We start from the raw sequence: 13,918 nt of genomic DNA, 5'->3' as shown, positions 1-13,918 counted from the left end.
GCAGGCGCGGTACTGCATTGCTACACAGTAGCACTCTTGCTACTATATTATAATAGCATATTATTATAATAAAATGGGTTGCTATTATAAAAACCCCTCCTTAAAACTCTCTTTTGCCATGATGCCTACAAAACAATCTTGACATCAGTTAGGCAGCTGGTGTGCTGATACTACAGGTTGTCATGCTGCCCAATATTGTCTCATTGGTTCCTTCTGCTCCTCTGTCTGTCTTACGGTATTCACCTCTTGTAACTTGTCTTATACGTAGATTGTAAATTCTTTGGACAGTGATTGTCTTTTTGTTCTGTGATTGTACAGCACCTACTACAGTGAAATGCTGGTCTGTAACTGGGACTCTTGGGTGCAACTGCAATACAAATAATAAATAAGACATCCACAGTTTCTCAGTATGGCAGCATACCCACCCTACCATCTTCATTTCTAACAGAGAGTCAAATATTACTGTTTTTTACTTATTGAGTACCATCGCTGTGGAGACTGTAACAGTCTAAGGGTATGTCCACACTATGAAATTAGGTCGAATTTATAGAAGTCGAATTTTTAGAAAGAGATTTTATACAGTTGATTTTGTGTGTCCCCACTTAAAACCATTAAGTCGGCGGAGTGCGTCCACAGTACCGAAACACTTGTGCATGTGTTTAATATTAAGCACACAAGTGCCCTCATTGACTGTGTTTGCAGGATTGAGGTCTGAGAGATTGTAGATAATGGGTTGCTGTAGATATGCCCAATGGCCTGTGATGGGATGTTAGATGGGGTGGGATCTGAGTTACTACAGAGAATTCTTTCCTGGGTGTCTGTCTGGTGAGTCTTGCCCACATGCTCAGGGTTTAGCTGATCACCATATTTGGGGTCGGGAAGGAATATTCCACCAGGGCAGATTGGCAGAGGCCCTGGGGGGTTTTTGCATTCCTCTGCAGCATGGGGCACCGGTCACTTGCTGGAGGATTTTCTGCACCTTGAAGTCCTTAAACCACGAATTGAGGACTTCAGTAGTTCAGACATAAGTTAGGGGTTTGTTACAGGAGTGGGTGAGTGAGATTCTGTGGCCTGCATTGTGCAGGAGGTCAGACTAGACGATCATAATGGTCCCTTCTGACCTTAAATTCTATGATTCAATCACCTCCACCTCTCCAGGGCTTCACAGAAATAAACCTGTCCTAACAGGGTGTCTTTCCTATCACTCTATCTTTGATAAAGCACATATGTAATTTTGGCTAAAATTCTAGCCAGCTATCTTCAATTGACAATTCACATTCGATTCACCCTGTGCATACAGAATTCACGACTGCAATATATAGACGTAAAGGTTTACTGAACTTGAGTCTACAGGATGTGGGTGTTACTGCAGGAAGTGGTGATACACTGCTAAGGGTGTAATGATGAATGCAGTTTGTAGAAGATGCGTTTATTCCAAGAGTGTGTACACCACCATTTATCTTTAAAAGTCAAAATCTTTTGACAATATTGCCAAGAATTTATTCTAGAACTGGACTTCTTTCAGATGCAGCAGAAATAATGAAAAGTTATAATATTCCAAAGAAATTCTGTCATTTGGGACTAAGTACTAAATATCACATCTTACTAAAATTCCAGACAACTCAAACAGTTAAAATTGCTTAAAGAGATTATGTACACTTATCTATTATGCGGGTAATATATGAAGAAGAATGGAGTTGTTTATTCCAAAAGAAGGGAAATACTCTATGGAAATCTTATTTTTTAATTGTCATGCCTGGAGTCTGTCTTTTCCACTGTAATAGCAGCTACAAAAAGGGTCACAAAATGTTTGCCAGAAATATTAAATTGCAAAAATGCTTCTTTAGAACTGTACAATATCAAAATTTACTATGAGTCTCGCCATGTAAGCTACGTGATAATGTCTCCCACACAAAAACCAGAAAAGTATGTTTTTATATGTTCCCAGAACAGTTCCCAGAACAGTTCCCTGCACTGAATGTTCCCAACACAGCTTCTTATAATACAATATAAATTATCAGCAGTTACTACATAGTTCACAGAATCATCAATCTACAGAGACACAACAGAAGTCACATAATATTGTTTTACTAGATGTTAGGGACACTTTATACATCCTGTTGAAATGCACAGATGTAAACTGGAATAATTTTTGTCAGAAGATTCTGTATAGAAATCATCATTTTATTTCTATGTAATCAATAACTCATACCTGCAGTGGTTGGTTTCTCCTTATTATTGCAAGTTCAATGTTTTTTCCACCAGATTGGACAACCTAGTATACAACAAAAACATCATTACAAGTACGTTACAAAACGAAGAAAAACAAGCTTTTCTGAAAGCATTTATTGTATACATTCTACTGGATTACATACTTCTAGCAAAGCTCTTATTGCTAATTTGATAGCGTCTTTGTCAGTTGCTATAGCTTCTTCTGTGTAATTCTTCTCCAAAAATTCACGCAGTTTTAGCATTGCGACCAATTACATTTGCCTGTAGAAGACACACAGTTATGTATCTCACCATGATGTACATTAATTTGTTTTACCAAATCAAACCCATTTGGTCTGCACACATTTCTCACATGATACTGATTTGGCAATTCCCCCACTATCATTATGTAACATGTGATTTGGGTTTTGCAGTATTGGCAGAAAAGACTATTTCACTGTTTCCATGTGGAATACAACAACATTTTCAAGATTTCCAGGCCTTTACGTTTTTAAGGAAAGAAGACAAAACAGCATAATAAACTTTGTTAATTTGAAGCACTTTGAAAATATCGTTAGTGGTCCTAGGTCTTGTAACACCTGAGGACATGAAAATATTAGAACAGTGGTTCTCAAGCTTTTTCACGCCAGAACCCCCTTTTCCATAAATTGACCACGCTAGGACTTCCTTGCTATAACAGGGTGGTCTCCCCATTTAAGGGCCTGGGGCCAGCAGTCCTGTGCAATTATCAGACCCAGCTGAGAAGGGGCTAGGTGATGCCTATACATGGAAATAGAAAGCTTGAAACAGTAGTAACAAGCTGTTTTTGAGCAAAAGGGAGACAAATAAAATTTAAAGTAAGGTAGTTTTTAAATGACCTGTAACTCATAAGGTTGGACCCACTGTCTTTAAATATCTTTCCTGTATTTTCTTTTGCTCTCAGAGTAGATATGGTAATTTTCAGGCCATGCCTCCGTTTTCCCATGGGAAAGTTTAAAAGGAGAGGGGGAGTTTGAAATAGGGCTTTATAATGGAATCTGGTTTCAACATTCACTATGGAAAGGTTATCTCTTCATAATCGATGACACCGAACACGCAATCACCATGCAATATGTTTGCTGTTGTATATATTTTAAATTTATTTTCTTATTTTTACTGTGGATTCACTAATTCTTTAACTATAAGGCTAAGGCTACATCCATACAGCAATTCAACACCCACAGCCAGCCCAGTTCGTCTGCCTTGGGCCGTGGGGCTATGCAGATGTTTGGGCTTGAGATGGAGACCAAGCTCTGGGACCCTGCGAGGGGGGGAGGGGCCCAGAGTTCTGGCTCCAGCCTGAGCCTGAACATGTACACAGCAATTTTTAGCCCTGCAACAAGTCAGCTGACCTGGGTCAACCATGACTGACTGGGCTGTGGGTCTTTTATTCCAGTGTAAACGTACCCTCAATTATCTTTGGTGCTCAAACAACTGTAACTAGCCTTCTGAAAGCATGGAACAGATTCTTTGTTTATGTGAATCCGTAGTACAACATGCAACATCAGACTTCATTGAGATACACTGCCTATGCAAATATTTGCACTAAGATAATACAATTTATGAATTAAGTTGGAGCTTACCTTCCAAGAATGATATGTACCCGATGGGTCTGTCTGATACAATCTGGGACCACCATCATCATCAAAGCCCACAATCAAGGCAGAAATACCAAAAGGTCTACGTCCATTGCTCTGTGTATAGCGCTATGAACAAGATGTAAAGTTTTAACATTTTTACCTTCATGGAATGTTATCAGTCTAGTACATATGAAACAGCATAAAACTGAAAAGACTCTACACAGCAATTTAACCTATAACTGATTATTAATAACAACATACCGCTGGGAGAATGCAATTCCTAAATATTCTGGGATTAAATTCTGCTCTGTGTTATACTGGCAGAACCCTAGTGAAGTTTGCACAGGAGTAACTGACAGCAGAATTTGGCTTTTAGTGAGACACGAAGTACACTATTCTCAACTAGGTATAAACTAATTGTAGGAATTTAAAAATAAACATATTGCTTAAGTATTTTTACATATGAAGCTATTGCAAACAGGGTGCAGGGTACTGTTATTAGCAGATTTCAACAGTCATCTCCCCATAGACATATGATTGATTAGACTACTCCTAACTGTTCCACTAATATTAAGAAAGAAGGACATTTTGAGATTAAGGATCTGCATTAAATTTAGCACTTCACACTATTTAGTACTGATCTGAAAAAACCTTTTTTAAATTTGTTTTATCTTAACTTTTGTTATACAATAATATATTTTCATTTCCAAATAAGGTAGGAAATGTATGAAAGGGACTACAGCACATGAGAGTAGAGCAGGAGCGATATTTGCAGGTGGTCCGCCAAACAGCTACTTCACGTTTTATTATAATAATAGCATTCTTGTTCACAGCAACCCATTGCCTTGTGGCAGCAGACGGTGCAATAGGACTGGTAGCCATCATCGTCATGTCCGAGGTGCTCCTGGCCACGTCGGCCAGGAGCGCCTGGGCAGACATGGGCGCAGGGACTAAATTTGGAGTGACTTGATCAAGTCATTCTCTTTAGTCCTGCAGTCAGTCCCATTGAACCATCTTATGGTGAGCAGGCAGGCGAGATGGATTGCTAGCAGTTGTATTGTACCATCTTCTGCCAGGCAGGCAAGAGATGAGGATGGCTAGCAGTCGTATTGTACCATCTTCTGCCAGGCAGGCAAGAGATGAGGATGGCTAGCAGTCGTATTGTACCATCTTCTGCCAGGCAGGCAAGAGATGAGGATGGCTAACAGTCCTTCTGCACCGTCTGCTGCCAGCCAAAGATGTAAAAGATAGATGGAGTGTATCAAAACAAGAAATAGACCAGATTTGTTTTGTACTCATTTGCTTCCCCCCTCTCCCCCGTCTAGGGGACTCATTCCTCTAGGTCACACTGCAGTCACTCACAGAGAAGGTGCAGTGAGGTAAATCTAGCCATGTATCAATCAGAGGCCAGACTAACCTCCTTGTTCCAATAAGAACAATAACTTAGGTGCACCATTTCTTATTGGAACCCTCCGTGAAGTCCTGCCTGAAATACTCCTTGATGTAAAGCCACCCCCTTTGTTGATTTTAACTCCCTGAAGCCAACCCTGTAAGCCGTGTCGTCAGTCGCCCCTCCCTCCGTCAGAGCAATGGCAGACAATCGTTCCGCGCCTTTTTTCTGTGCGGACGCCATACCAAGGCAAGCATGGAGGCCGCTCAGATCACTTTGGCAATTAGGAGCACATTAAACACCACACGCATTATCCAGCAGTATATGCAGCACCAGAACCTAGCAGAGCGATACCGGGTGAGTACGCGATGTCAGCGCGGTCGCGTGAGTGATCAGGACATGGACACAGATTTCTCTGAAAGCATGGGCCCTGGCAATGCATGCATCATGGTGCTAATGGGGCAGGTTCATGCCATGGAACGCTGATTCTGGGCTTGGGAAACAAGCACAGACTGGTGGGACCGCATAGTGTTGCAGGTCTGGGACGATTCCCAGTGGCTGCGAAACTTTCGCATGCGTAAGGGCACTTCCATGGAACTTTGTGACTTGCTTTCCCCTGCCCTGAAGCGCATGAATACTAAGATGAGAGCAGCCCTCACAGTTGAGAAGCGAGTGGCGATAGCCCTGTGGAAGCTTGCAACGCCAGACAGCTACCGGTCAGTTGGGTATCAATTTGGAGTGGGCAAATCTACTGTGGAGGCTGCTGTGATGCAAGTAGCCCACGCAATCAAAGATCTGCTGATATCAAGGGTAGTGACCCTGGGAAATGTGCATGTCATAGTGGATGGCTTTGCTGCAATGGGATTCCCTAACTGTGGTGGGGCCATAAACGGAACCCATATCCCTATCTTGGCACTGGAGCACCAAGCCTGCGAGTACATAAATTGCAAAGGGGTACTTTTCAATAGGTCTGCAAGCTCTGGTGGATCACAAGGGACGTTTCACCAACATCAACGTGGGATGGCCGGGAAAGGTACATGACGCTCGCATCTTCAGAAACTCTGGTCTGTTTCAAAAGCTGCAGGAAGGGACTTTATTCCCAGACCAGAAAATAACTGTTGGGGATGTTGAAATGCCTATAGTTATCCTTGGGGACCCAGCCTACCCCTTAATGCCATGGCTCATGAAGCCGTACACAGGCACCCTGGACAGTAGTCAGGAGCTGTTCAACTAGAGGCTGAGCAAGTGCAGAATGGTGGTAGAATGTGCATTTGGACGTTTAAAGGCACGCTGGCGCAGTTTACTGACTCGCTTAGAGCTCAGCGAAACCAATATTCCCGCTGTTATTACTGCTTGCTGTGCGCTCCACAATATCTGTGAGAGTAAGGGGGAGACGTTTATGGCGGGGTGGGAGGTTGAGGCAAATCGCCTGGCTGCTGGTTACGCGCAGCCAGACACCAGGGCGGTTAGAAGAGCACAGGAGGGTGCGGTACGCATCAGAGAAGCTTTGAAAACCAGTTTCATGACTGGCTAGGCTACGGTGTGAACGTTCTGTTTGTTTCTCCTTGATGAAACCCCCCGCTCCTTGGTTCACTGTACTTCCCTGTAAGCTAACCACCCTCCTCTCCTCCCTTCGATCACCGCTTGCAGAGGCAATAAAGTCATTGTTGCTTCACATTCATGCATTCTTTATTCATTCATCACGCAATTAGGGGGATGACTACCAAGGTAGCCCAGGAGGGGTGGTGGAGGAGGGAAGGAAAATGCCACACAGCACTTTAAAAGTTTACAACTTTAAAATTTATTGAACGCCAGCCTTCTTTTTTTTGGGCAGTCCTCTGTGGCGGAGTTGCTGGTTGGCCGGAGGCCCCCCCACCGCGTTCTTGGGCATCTGGGTGAGGAGGCTATGGAACTTGGGGAGTAGGGCGGTTGGTTACACAGGGGCTGTAGTGGCGGTCTGTGCTCCAGCTGCCTTTGCTGCAGCTCAACCATACACTGGAGCATACTGGTTTGATCCTCCAGCAGCCTCAGCATTGAATCCTGCCTCCTCTCATCACGCTGCCGCCACCTTTCAGCTTCAGCCCTCTCTTCAGTCCGCCACTTACTCTCTTCAGCCCGCCACCTCTCCTCTCGGTCATTTTATGCTTTCCTGCACTCTGACATTATTTGCCTCCACACATTCGTCTGTGCTCTGTCAGTGTGGGAGGACAGCATGAGCTCAGAGAACATTTCATCATGAGTGCGTTTTTTTTTTCTTTCTAATCTTCACTAGCCTCTGGGAAGGAGAAGATCCTGTGATCATTGAAACACATGCAGCTGGTGGAGAAAAAAAGGGACAGCGTTATTTAAAAAGACACATTTTATAGAACAATGGGTACACTCTTTCACGGTAAACCTTGCTGTTAACATTACATAGATAGCATATGTGCTTTCGTTACAAGGTCACATTTTGCGTCCCCCCACCGCGTGGCTACCCCCTCAACCCTCCCCCCTCACCGTGGCTAACAGCGGGGAACATTTCTGTTCAGCCACAGGCAAACAGCCCAGCAGGAACGGGCTCCTCTGAGTGTCCCCTGAAGAAAAGCACCCTATTTCAACCAGGTGACCATGAATGATATCTCACTCTCCTGAGGATAACACAGAGAGATAAAGAACGGATGTTGTTTGAACGCCAGCAAACATACACTGCAATGCTTTGTTGTACAATGATTCCCGAGTATGTGTTACTGGCCTGGAGTGGTAAAGTGTCCTACCATGAAGGACGCAATAAGGCTGCCCTCCCCAGAAACCTTTTGCAAAGGCTTTGGGAGTACATCCAGGAGAGCCGCGAATGCCAGGGCAAATTAATCCTTTCACATGCTTGCTTTTAAACCATGTATAGTATTTTAAAAGGTACACTCACTGGAGGCCCCTTCTCCGCCTGGCGAGTCCAGAAGGCAGCCTTGGGTGGGTTCGGGGGGTACTGGCTCCAGGTCCAGGGTGAGAAACAGTTCCTGGCTGTCGGGAAAACCGGTTTCTCCGCTTGCTTGCTGTGAGCTATCTACAACCTCCTCCTCATCATCATCATATTCTTCATCCCCAAAACCTGCTTCCGTGTTGCCTCCATCTCCATTGAAAGAGTCAAACAACATGGCTGGGATAGTGGTGGCTGAACCACCTAAAATGGCATGCAGCTCATCATAGAAGCGGCATGTTTGGGGCTCTGACCTGGAGCAGCCATTCGCCTCTCTGGTTTTCTGGTAGGCTTGCCTCAGCTCCTTAAGTTTCACGCGGCACTGCTTCGGGTCCCTGTTATGGCCTCTGTCCTTCATGCCCTGGGAGATTTTGACAAAGGTTTTTGTATTTCGAAAACTGGAACGGAGTTCTGATAGCACGGATTCCTCTCCCCATACAGCGATCAGATCCCGTACCTCCCGTTCAGTCCATGCTGGAGCTCTTTTGCGATTCTGGGACTCCATCCTGGTCACCTCTGCTGATGAGCTCTGCATGGTCACCTGCAGCTTGCCACGCTGGCCAAACAGGAAATGAGATTCAAAAGTTCGCAGTTCTTTTCCTGTCTACCTGGCCAGTGCATCTGAGTTGAGAGTGCTGTCCAGAGCAGTCACAATGGAGCACTCTGGGATAGCTCCCGGAGGCCAATACCGTCGAATTGTGTCCACAGTACCCCAAATTTGACCCGGCAAGGCCGATTTAAGCGCTAATCCACTTGTCGGGGTGGAGTAAGGAAATCGATTTTAAGAGCCCTTTAAGTCGAAATAAAGGGCTTCATCGTGTGGACGGGTGCAGGTTTACATTGATTTAACACTGCTAAATTCGACCTAAAGTCCTAGTGTAGACCAGGGCTAGGAATACTTATGTTCACCCCGTGATGTTAAGCATAATGAGAGAATGACATCACACTGTTAAGATGGTTATATTTAAGATATAAATGTTGTATAGGACCTCTCCTTTCTTAGTTTCTCACAAGTTCCTCTCTTCTCCGTAATCTCCATTAGGCTTCTCATGGCCTCCCTCCAGATTAATGGTGATTTTTTTTTTCAAATCTTTTGTGTGAGCCCATCTGAGGTTTCTGACTTACGGCTTCCCATCTCACATCCTTCTGTCTTTAAAGAGCCATAGTGAGGAAAAATGGCTGTGTTCTTATGTATAGCGTGGTAGTGTCTACGGTGAGCTGCATTCGGCTGAAGTACTTCTCTGTTATGGTCCCAGTGTGGAGATAATGGAGCAAGTGGAGCTTTGCGGAGTCTGTAATTATTTGTTACTGCATACCTACAGATATGACCATTGTAAGCTAACCTGCTCGTGTGGTGCATCAGGGCTAACATTTGTAACCTTTAGAGTCTCCAATAATACTATTTTTAGCATAATTATATAAATGATAATGTGTTTCAGAGGCCAGTTACTCCACAATGGACAAAAGAGTCACAAACATTTGGGTAGCTTTAGTGCCATGACAGTAGACTGATATCCTCCAGTAGAATTTACTCCCCATAGTTAAGGCAATGCTAACCCCACTGCAGAGTACCTGGAGTTCAATAAGAATCAGTACCATGGACAGCCACAGAAAAGGACATCAGCTAAATTTCAGTTATGTAGAATGGGGAATATCATTCAGGGCATTCTGCCATTAAAAATTGATATTTATTGCACTATATTCTGCACTTTGAGTGGAAATACTGCAGTGTTTTCAAATATTGCAGATGATAAATGTCCACTTTTAATGGCTCTTCCTCCTGGATGTACTTTCCCATACATGAGCTATGGGGAAAAAACTCACCCTTTTACCCCAGCTGTTACATGAAGTTGCAGAAATAATTCCCAAATAAATAGGAAGAAGAGACCTTGGTGAGTATGTTATGCTTATAAGAAGCACACAAGATCTTTTATAGGGGAGAAGGAAGCATGCCACATTTATTGAGAATACAAGTTAGCATAAGCTTTTCAGTCTCTCTCTCTCTCTCTCTCTCTCTCTCTCTCCACTCGATGTTTATAGTTACCAGTACAGAGTCTGGATCAATCTAGTGGCCAGCCAGATTGATTGCAGAGGGGAGCCGGGCTTTGTCGGTCGCAATCCAATGCTCCTGGAGTTGGTGGCAAGACAAACCCAAAGCCCCATGGTCAAGCACCCTATTCTTATAGTCTTTTTTCTCTGTTGAAGTCTATGAATTTTGCTGTGTCAGTTTGTGACCAATTATTCCTTAATTGGTTTCATCTTTTGATGTTAACGTTCCAAAACACCTCCAAGAGGGTCATCCTGTCCTGGTTTTGATTTATCTTGTCTTTAGGGGTGCCAGCCTCCATCTCAGGGTCGTCAGTCTTCCCTCCCTCAGTTATGGATGCGCGTTGATGGTTCTCTGGTGTCGTTAAGTTTCTTCACTCCTCCTACCATGACCATGTGACTTTAACAATGGCCTTCACACCTTATCTTTTCCTGATGCATGCATTCCTCATTCACACAAACAGTCTTTTACATACCTTCAAAGGTATGCAGCAGTTTTTATGTTGAGCAAGAAAGGCATTGTAAATTAAACCTTACTAAATCTTGTAATCAAAACAGTTCACATTGTGGCCCAAGCCTTCAACATTCCTCTAATCTCATTAACATAGACACAATACAAGATCCTGTCTCTTACTAACTAAATCTTAAAACAAAGAAATGTATATTTAACTAAAGGGCCTAATTTGTAATGCATATATAGGAAACAAGACCCCATAGTCCCAGAGGGTCATTCCTGTCTGCTATTCAAAAAAGGTGGCTGGCAGGATGATCAAATCATACATTAATACATTTAATACATACTACATTATTATAACTGTCAATCATTATAACCTCTAATACAAATATAAAATCCTACTCCTACAAGTATCCAAGTAAACTTTTTCAAGGAGATTGTTAAGGTTGCTAAAATGTTGCTGTTAGGGTTTTAAAAGTTTTGAGTTTTGAATTTTTTTGATGGACGACGCATTTTTTTCTGAAAACTTTTCACCAAAAAATCCTCCCCCCTTCTTTTTTTGACCAGTTCTTGTTGTTAGGCTGATTTGGTTATTTTCCAAACTAGAGCTCGGGCACTCCTTCAGACAGGCCTAATAACGAACAATAAGAATCTAATGGTGCAACATTCTCGTATGAATTGGCCACCTGAGGATGGAGCAATCTCATCTGAAAATGTTTTAGAAATATTGAGATTTAAAACTGGATTCTTTCCATTGCATAAAAGAGTGAACTGGTAGGGGCCAAGTTCTGCAGCTAATCAGCAGAGATCATCCGTTGTTATGCAGAACTTTCCATTGGTTTTAACTGAATATTTTGTAGGGAATTTCCACTTACAGGCTGATAGCTGGATAAAGACCTATGTTTGTTTTTTTCCATTATGTTATGTGTAGACTAACCACTCAGTTTCATAAGCAATTAATAGTTAAGGTCAGATTGAGAATAATACAGTTGAAGTGGAACAGCGAGAATAAAGCGTCTGCCATTCACATGCTGCTATAATGTAATAAATACATATTTTAATAGTGAATAAGTGAAATCAGATTTAGTTTATCTGTGTAAACAGATACCAGTCTATATCATCACTAGAATAAATTGTTAGCAAGTGACATGAGCTGTCAGCATGATTTTAGACACTTCTCATTTCTTGCAGAGCGCACAGCTGAAGTCTTCAGTGATTCAGAGATTTAAAATGCCTCTTCATTTTTGTGCTAGACACTGATATCAGTACTTTTTCTTAAGATGTGAATAATTTCTGCTTCAGGTACAGGAAGAAGTGATTGTCTATAATGATTGTCTGTTGACTTCCTAAAATAGCATAATTAAAAACCACGCTTTGTAGATCACTTTAATCTGCATTCATTTTTTATCCTTTATTGTTAAATAGCTTTAGGGTGTCTCCTTTTCAGTTTAGATTAAAATATAGTCTTATGTGCGTGTATAATTGGTGGCAAATACAATGAGTCTAAATGTTGCAGTGTGACAGAAGATACCTACAGCTCAGTATTGGTAATGCGGTTCCCCAGTTGTCATGGGAAAAATAATCAGTATGTTTTGACTTAGAGCAAAATCTATGTGCATTATTATTACCATACGTCAGTGATTGAGCTGTAGAAAATAAAGTATTGCATTAATATTTGCTGTGCGTGAATTAGTTGAATTGAAATGGTAGAAGGCTTAAGTAGAAACGTGGGCTTTCATATTATTTAATTATATTTGTAATTTATTGTGGCTCAGCATGCAGCATGATTTCTAATTGTCAGAGGGATACGGTTAATTTTACAGATGAAGTGGAGTGGGAGGAAACAGTATGTATTGTGGCTGTAGGAGGAAGTTTGTTTCTTTTTGTGTGTTTGTGTCTAGGTTATTTCTCTTACTGCCAAAGTAGGGTGGTTGATGATGATAAAAAAAAATCCTCATTTGCCAATAGTTACCACACAATAGTTCTTGTATCTGAGGTTACTGCAGTTTTCTCTGTATTTAAGATAGCAAATATCTGACTTACCTATCTGGTACCTAAGGGTTAGCAAATATTTACTTTAATGGCTGGCCTTTCTGAACATATGTGGATATCTGCTGTGTGCAATGCAATGACTTTAATGGCTTATTAAAATTGTGTGAGGCCCCTCTGATTACATATTTGGTTTTGCTGTGGTTGATGTCATGCTTTTCCAAACACAAAGAACAACCATGTACATTCACAATGAATTATTTTTATTTTATATTAAGAAAAACAACAAAATAACCGTGGACAAAGGCGCTTGTCTCTAATTGAAATGTTAATGTCACCTCTATATAATGCCCTGTCAACTCAAAATGGCAGAAGACAACAGACTGAGAAAATAAGCTACACAGTCAATTGTCTAACTCAGTTCAGGGCCCTGAACTCTGAACTGGATTTTTTCACTGAAACTTATATTAATGCTTATGGGAGCACTGTGAACTGAAGACTGTTATTAATCCACATAATAGGTACAGCTGAGGTGAGGGTATTTATCTTCCTTGTGCTTCCCTTCAGACCAAAACTACAGGAGCCACAGATAGAGGTGATAGGTAGTGGCCACTTGTCACCTAAGAACTGGTTTTTAATAATCTACTTTCTGTAAATAGGCTATCAAACAATTGTCAAGGGTGTGAAAGATTTTGGTCCCCACCTTGTGCTGAAATTGAGCCAATGACTCATTTGTTGTAAGATGTCTACTTTTTATATAGGGGTTAGATAAAGTTTTGACTTTTACATTAGCTGAATTTTGAGTGAATCTGTTATGAAAAAAGGTACATTCAGTCTGTGAAGCAGTTTCAGGTTTAGGTTTTTGCAGTGAAGAGAATTCATAAATATACAGTGAAGTATTAATTCTGTTATTTCACTAAAGCACTGTGATCTGACATTGACCAAACCATAAATCTCTAGTGTTCCAGTTAAGGATGCAAGTCAATCATTATTCAAAGGAGCATAAATAACTTTTAAAGGCTTTAGTTTTAGGAACTTTTGTCTTATAACCATTATATCACAAGTGTAGCTTACCTTCTGTTCAATCAGAATTCCAATTCATCTGGCTAACAGAATGAAGAGTTGGTGTGGCAGCAGTTTAAGTACTGCAATGAGATCTATTCTGGCCATACAGTAATGGTAGACCTCTGATAAAATCTTCAGGTAAAAGTTGTGCAAGTGTGTGAGAGAGAAGGGCAGAGAGTGAATGTATGTTG

At 41.8% G+C, this 13,918-nt stretch overlaps 1 protein-coding gene and 1 long non-coding RNA gene across 3 annotated transcripts in view; one reads left to right on the top strand and one right to left on the bottom strand.

Annotated features, from left to right (window-relative positions):
* The window catches only part of DLGAP1 (DLG associated protein 1), a 605,986-nt gene that overhangs the window by 203,578 nt on the left and 388,490 nt on the right, over nt 1-13,918 (top strand). The window lies entirely within an intron of this gene.
* Nucleotides 2,213-3,956, bottom strand: LOC122464187. Its single transcript, XR_006288121.1, has 3 exons — nt 3,834-3,956; nt 2,376-2,493; nt 2,213-2,275 (listed from the first exon to the last, which is right to left on the bottom strand). It is a non-coding gene; the product is annotated as an uncharacterized LOC122464187 (long non-coding RNA).

Source organism: Chelonia mydas, chromosome 2 (assembly GCF_015237465.2).
Source record: "Chelonia mydas isolate rCheMyd1 chromosome 2, rCheMyd1.pri.v2, whole genome shotgun sequence".
Lineage (NCBI taxonomy): Eukaryota > Metazoa > Chordata > Testudines > Cheloniidae > Chelonia > Chelonia mydas.
Note: the sequence above shows the minus strand (reverse complement) of the source record. Positions and strands in the feature narration are given on the sequence as shown.